This window comes from Anser brachyrhynchus (assembly GCF_964034855.1).
Source record: "Anser brachyrhynchus genome assembly, chromosome: Z".
Lineage (NCBI taxonomy): Eukaryota > Metazoa > Chordata > Aves > Anseriformes > Anatidae > Anser > Anser brachyrhynchus.
Genome location: NC_137697.1, coordinates 78,968,725 through 78,975,674, shown reverse-complemented (window position 1 = coordinate 78,975,674; position 6,950 = coordinate 78,968,725). Strand labels below are relative to the sequence as shown.

The 6,950-nt window shown below is 40.8% G+C and overlaps 1 long non-coding RNA gene across 1 annotated transcript; it reads right to left on the bottom strand.

The window, feature by feature from the left end:
• Positions 1-1,577: 1,577 nt before the first annotated feature.
• Positions 1,578-5,862, bottom strand: LOC308185816. The gene is made up of 2 exons (XR_013943766.1): positions 5,776-5,862; positions 1,578-1,840 (listed from the first exon to the last, which is right to left on the bottom strand). It is a non-coding gene; the product is annotated as an uncharacterized lncRNA (long non-coding RNA).
• Positions 5,863-6,950: the final 1,088 nt, after the last annotated feature.

The window sequence follows — 6,950 nt, the reverse complement described above, 5'->3', positions numbered from 1 at the left end:
AGGCAGATAGCTAAACAAACACTCTCTCCCTTTCAGCTATTTAAAATCAACAGCTTAATTGCTGTTCAGCCATATCTGCTAATTCCGCTGAGAAGCAGCGCAAAGTTTTGTTCAGGCATGCTGTTTACATTGCTTCCCAGCTAGAAGGTAGCAAAAAACTTTTTAAATATCTAGCCCGTGCGCTAATTAAGAGCAAACAATCATCAAGAAGCCAGTGTTTAAACGCAAGCCTCACAGTGACATAATCACAGATAACGAATCTGCTGTTACAGAAAGACAGCATTTTCAGCATATCCTTTCTCTGCTAAGAACCTCGTGTCCTGCACTTCTGCTCTTTGAATTTAAAAGCTGATGGGAATAGACTTCTCTGCAATTACGTCACGGGTTTCTTGGGAATAAGTTGTTAAATATCTTTATTCCTTTGTTTGAAGAGTGGCTCTTCTACACCCTTCAATAGCAACTGTTCAAGATGTGTCCCACGCTTAGCAAAAGCATGTAAACAGAAACAAACAGCCCAAAATCAAAACCTAAACTGAAGTGGGAGCACATTCTGATGGTAAGCAACAAGGCTCCCCTGGATGGTTAATCTGTTTTCATGCAGGACTCACTTTCACCAGAAAAATCACCTCCCTCAGGAGAAGTGCATTAATGCGCTTTTGATGGCAGCCTGTCGTTCAGAGGAGAAATGGGCAGGGGATTTAATTGATCTCGGCTAAACTCCACCTGCAGATTTTGCCACAGCCTGCTAATTGGTAAAGTCCATGATCGTCATCCGCCGCTTGGGCTTCACCCAGGGATTTACCTCTGTCTGAGTCACGACGTTTGACGCTAATTAGCGCCAGGCCACCCATTCATTCCGGCGCCCGCTGGAGCTTGGGGTGCCCCGTGTGCCGCGGTCCCCGCAGCAGCAGCGGGCTCCGGGCAGGCAGGGGCAGCACACTTGGGTGCGTGCCGGCTCCAAGGCGTGCACGGGGCTCCCGGCACCTGCGGACACCCCTGGCACGCACCGGGGCAGTGACCCCAGAGGGCAGCCAGCCCTCAGCCGCACGCGATGCCGGACGGCCCCTTCCGGACATAAAATATGTCTCAGATAAAACGTATTTTGGAGGATAGTTTAAAATGGATGAATGTACTTCAGGCCACCTAGTTGATGTGTGAGCGGTCTCTTTGTTTCTCAAGCTGCCAGGCTCACAGGCGGTACGTAGCACTTCGTCTCCAAGCGTGTCTCCACCGTCTCCGTTTCACAGCTCAGTTCTGTCTGCCAGGCAGTGAAACAAACTGCAAAAGTATCGTGGCCACAAATCTCATTTACTCCTGCGAAGCATATTCATCTTACCACAACAGTGTCTGACGTGTCACTGTGTCTACCTGTGTCCTCGTGCCGTGAAATAAAGTTCTGATGTTACAGGGGCTGCACTGAAAAGAAAAATGTGCGACGTTCCACACCGTGCTTCCGGAGGATTTGATATAAACCCCTGACTGGGCCAGCTTTGGGAATTTTCTTGAGCCAACTGACCAAGAAATTGGCATCAGAAAGTCAGTAGAATTAGCAGACTCATACGGGCCTGGCCAGCAAGCCTTTGGCTTTAGAAGCTGTTTACTGAGTGTGCTTCCCTCTAGTCAGAGAAATTAACTGCAGAAGTTTGTCCCTAGTCCCAGTGAAAATTGCCTCTTAGTTTTCCCTCAGTCTTTGCTAATAAAGCTCTAAATGTCTTCGTGGTGTCTGCAAGTCCAATGCAAATCGGAGAAAGAAGTAACAGTTTCAGACTGGGATTCACGGAGCCCTCAGAGAACGCGTGGAGCTTCTGATGCACGTGGCATTTTCCACAGATACTCCTACCTGGGACAACAGAGTGATTTTTTAAAACTGCAACACATGTACTTAGTACAACATCTCTTTCGGTGCGTACAAATACTTGAATTCAAACTGGTATATACCCGTATTCTGGGAAAAAAACATACCAGCACGGAAAAAACTATGGTACCTGCTTGCAAAAAGCAACCTGGTACTTAGAAGACCTCCTGTCTGAAGCCCTGTCTCAGCTTTCAGACCACCTCGTCATTTCTCATCGCGGGTTTTAATAACGTACCCTAACTGTCAAATGTTATATTTCAGGCTGTGTATGTTTACCGTGATTGCTGGACTGGTGATCTCCTGTCAGAGCAACAGAACCTGCTGTGATAGCAAACGAAAAAGGTTTCCAGTGATATCGCTGAGAACCGTCACATATTCAGATATTGCAGACATCAGAGAAAAGCCACCAGTTTCTTCAGGTTGGTGGCTGAAGTGCCACAGCATCTATTTAGTTTAACCTATAAATATTAGGGCTACTTTTGTTCTCTGTGTCATTGTAGCATGAAAAAAATAAAAATCTGGTCCATAAGGCTGGAACACTTGGTTTTTTTTTTTTGGTGCAATAACATTCTTGCGAGATTAAGTCAGAGGGTTGTTTTGTTGTGTTTGTTTTTTTTTTTTGTTTGTTTTGTTTTTTACTCTGTTCAAGGTATGTTTCACAAATTTTACAAAATGCAGTGACCAAGGCCAAACATAGAAATGAACATGGATAGAAGAACAGAGCGTGAGGTTTCCTTGCATTGTCTTTAGTGGAGCACATATGGCTTAAACTGCGGAGTCTGAACTCCTCACCCACAATTGTAGCAGCTGCTTTAGAAAATAACAAGCGCAATAAGAATGCAAACTGCTGCATGGAAATCTGAGCCCAGGTTTATTTTTAATATCTGAAGTTTTTTTTTTTTTATTTTTTTTTTTGGGGTGTGTTCTTACAGTTCAAGTTTTCAAGTTGACCCAAAAGAAGATAGGAGGTTTTTTACTCTCTCCTCATTTCCAGATTTATTACAGCTAACACAAAGCCATTTGTTCTTTTGCCAACAATACCAATTAGCTTAAATGGCTCTTTTGCCTCCTGGGCACTGACAGGGATGAATTTACAGGCCGTGATCCCCTCACACTTCGCATTGTGCTCAGCTAACCCAGCGATGGTTTCTCTCATCAGGTACCCACTCTGCTTCACAGAAGTAGTTGTCACTCTACACTTGCCCTGTCCATTCATCTTTTCCAACGTGACATTTTTTGTCCTTTTATCTTTGTCAACCATATTTGTGGTCCCGTTATTAACCCGTTTAATGTGTAATGCTTTTTATTATGTCTGTATTTCAAAGTACCACAAGCCGGCATTGCGTTTAGGTCAAAATAGATTAGATCAATTGCAAATCTTTTACCATAAACATGCACATTTCTATCAATGAAGGCTGACAGATAAGTCTGGAGCAATCAATCTGAGATTGAAACTACGCTGCTTATATCAATTTTTCATTTAATTCCATGCCTTACTCCTCTTTCCTTCTATTTTTCTTCTAGGGTCCAGTGTACAGCTGGGACAGTGTGACTGCAGCTGCTTGGGTAACTGGACAGAAGCACTGTTTTTGCAGTCACAACACTCTGCAGCACGGCTTACTGGTCCTGCACCTTTCTGTGCTAAGCCCTCCAGTGCCCTGGAGACTGGGGGGGGATGAGTACACTGCAATCTTTAACTTCCAGCATTGGCATGGAGATCTTTTTATGCACTTTTTGGATATGTATGAGGTCACAAGCGTTCTCATCCTCCAATTATTTGTATATATTCAGACAAAACAGAAAAGGCTTGAGTCTCCAGCTTAAGAACTGAAGCTAAGGAGCCAAATTCACAAATATTTTAATGTCGTCTTAGCGAAACAAGTATGCTTTTTCGCTCTTTCTTTTCTTTTGTTGTTCTTATCACCCCCACATTTACTGAATCTGCAGGCTCAGTAGGGACTGAACAGTAGGGACCAATGGTATCTGACCCTGCTGAAGGTGCACTTTGTTATTGATATGAGTACCCATCACTAGAGACATCATCACTACATGGCCACGTTGCTTCGGTTTTCCTGCAGCACCACAAGGTTCCTTCAACCTTTTTTTTAAAAATCTCACTTTTCTCTTTTTTTTTTTTCAACAAAAAACATTGTTACATAGTTAACTTTTGAGGAAGGTTTTGCATATTTAAAAGCATAGCTGAATATTTTAAGTCTAGAAACAGGTCCAGACACAATTCTCGTATCTGACTATTCCGAAACTTAGAGTCATCTGAGGTTCAAACAACATTTTTCAAGTCTGTTTAAATTACTGCAGAGAGCTGGGCAATATTCCTAAAAAATGTTTTTTCAAATGTAGGGTAAGATGATGATTATATGCATTATAAAAAAGTATAGCATAAAAGAATAGTGTTATTTAACGCAGAGGTGAGCATTCAGCATGCAAACCAACATTTAGAAACACTAAACAAAACTGGTCAATAGTGCAGGCATTGCTACAATTCGAGCCTTGACCGTGGGATATGCTCAGGCAAGCCTGACTTCTTCACCAGTATTTGTATGAATGGATTTGAAGGGAGAAAAAAAAATAAAAAACTGAAAATAAGATGCTTTCCATTGGGGGGGGGGGGAGGGAGATCTTTTGCAATGAAAAAGAAAATATTGCAATTTAAATCAGTTGAATTTGAAACAGTGCCATCATGAGTCACCCTAAGTACAGCCTCATGTCTATTGATCCTGGTCTCTTGGGCAGAGTCCCTAATGTGTCTACCTTGCCTATAATATACTACGATCTTACTGCAGGAAATTTGGAAGCCCTTGGCCTGGTACATCAGGGCAGCTAGCTCCATTTAAAAATGGAGACGATGTATCTAGGAGCATATATCCAATCAAAATACTTCGAGGGCTGTGTATTCTGTGCTTTTTCCAGACTGTTGAAAAAAAAAATAAATCAGTATTTCCCCTGGACAAATCAATTTTGATGGAAAGCTTTCAATTAGATCTTCTCTGAGGATAACATTTCTCTTACAACATCTAATTCTGGATTCCAACAAAATAACTAAAGCCTCAGCTTAAGAATATCGTTTGCCTCACAGAAATTCACAGCAGACAAGTGTTAGTACTCAGCCCTGACAGATTCTGAGAAACTCTCCTGCCTCCTTCCAGACAAGGAAATGCAAAACTAATAAAGGCAGTAAGCCACCAGCAAACAGAATGATCTTGACCCTAACTTAGTGGTTACTGTGCTAACAAAAGTCAAGGAAAAAACAAGCCTCCGAAGCAGGAATAACACTGGTGAAGTGTTCCTTCCGTGGACTGGAACATGGTGGCTTCCAGGTGTTGCAGCTTTTATTGTTGTAATTTTTTCTCCTCTGCGTGAGGATCCTTCCCCACCCTTATACGCAAAAACGTTATTATAAGATTGTTTTAATTTTTATTCAGGCTTCCCTAGTAGTGCTCGTGTACAAGACCAGCACCATCTGAGGCCAGAAGGTGCCCAGGGAGCCACACAATCACGCAAACCACCGTCACAGCATCCTGGTTCACAGACCTGTGTGTTGATTAGACCGTAAAAATATACAACATATGACAGTAATTGATTAAAAATTGTGTCCAAGCTTGACTTAACTCTCCACACCTGTACTAGAAGTGCTTGTTACGGCAAACCAGCGTCAGCTGAGTGCTTAATAAAGTGATGTATTAGAACGACGCCACCTATGCCATATTAAAGACCAACCAGTTTTGTACATGAATAATCCAACGCTTTACCTTCCCAGCTTGCATACGACATACCACGCAGCTGTGGCAGAACTACTGTGCAGCAAAGGCCTCCTGGTGACAACGTGGCTCAGCCAAACCACTGCTCCCATGTTATCAAGGCACACGAAAAAGCAAAAAAGGACAAATAGGAGGTTCTCTTACCAACAAGTCCTATCGATTCCTTTTGCAGCCTTCAGATTTTGCTGATAAACCTGTTCTTCTACCTCATCATCTCCAAGGCTCAGCACAGATCACATGCACAGGAAGGGCAAGGCATTTTGATCATATAGTTCTTGGGAAAGTCCTGCCCATCATTAAGGGTGTAGAGTCCCCTTATTTACAGCGAAATTTTAAGTTAAAGGTGCCTGAGATTATGGTGCAGAGAGCACAGGCGAGCATCTGCTTAATCTTTGAATGATGGGTTTGAATAAGGCAGCAGACACCTCATACATTAATAAAATAAAATAAAATAAAGTAAAATAAAATTAAATTAAAATAAAATAAAATAATAAAATAAAATAAAATAAAATAAAATAAAATAAAATAAAATAAAATAAAATAAAATAAAATAAAATAAAATAAAATAAAATAAAATAAAATAAAATAAAATAAAATAAAATAAAATAAAATAAAGTAAAGTAAAGTAAAGTAAAGTAAAATAAAGTAAAGTAAAATAAAATAAAATAAAATAAAATGAAATAAAATAAAATAAAATAAAATAAAATAAAATAAAATAAAATAAAATAAAATAAAATAAAATAATAAAAAAGTTTGGGACCCCACCTTAAAATCTTAAAGGTTAAAATCTTAGAAAGAGAAAACAGAGTGACTGGGCTGAGCATACACATACACAACACTTCTGAGGCTTCAGTGCTCACGTACGTTTTCATGTGTATAAGTTAATACGAAAAGATGCCCTTACTGGAGCCCAGACTTTTGATAAGCAGTGAAAAAAAAGCAGTTTTTCTATGGCAAAAAGGCTGGCTAGGATGGAGAAAAAAAATCTTAAAAAGAGTATCATCTTATGAAGTAATTGGTAGAAACTCCACCAACCCACTCTCCACTTGCTGGCCATCACAGAAAGAACTAGACAGGGCTGCAGATGTAGAACATCCCCAGAGATGGTCAATAAAGCCAATTAGATAACAGGAAAAATACCTTCATTTGCTGTTTTAATCTCACCCTTACTTTCTAGCACGAACGAATTGTTTGGAGAAAATTTGAGAAAGAATAATGAGGAGAAAAATCCGGAGTTATTTTTTATTTGCGGACCTCACCATTTGCCAGCTGGGGTGTGAAAGCCATGGGGCAGCTCTCGGATCTGCCCTACCCTTGCC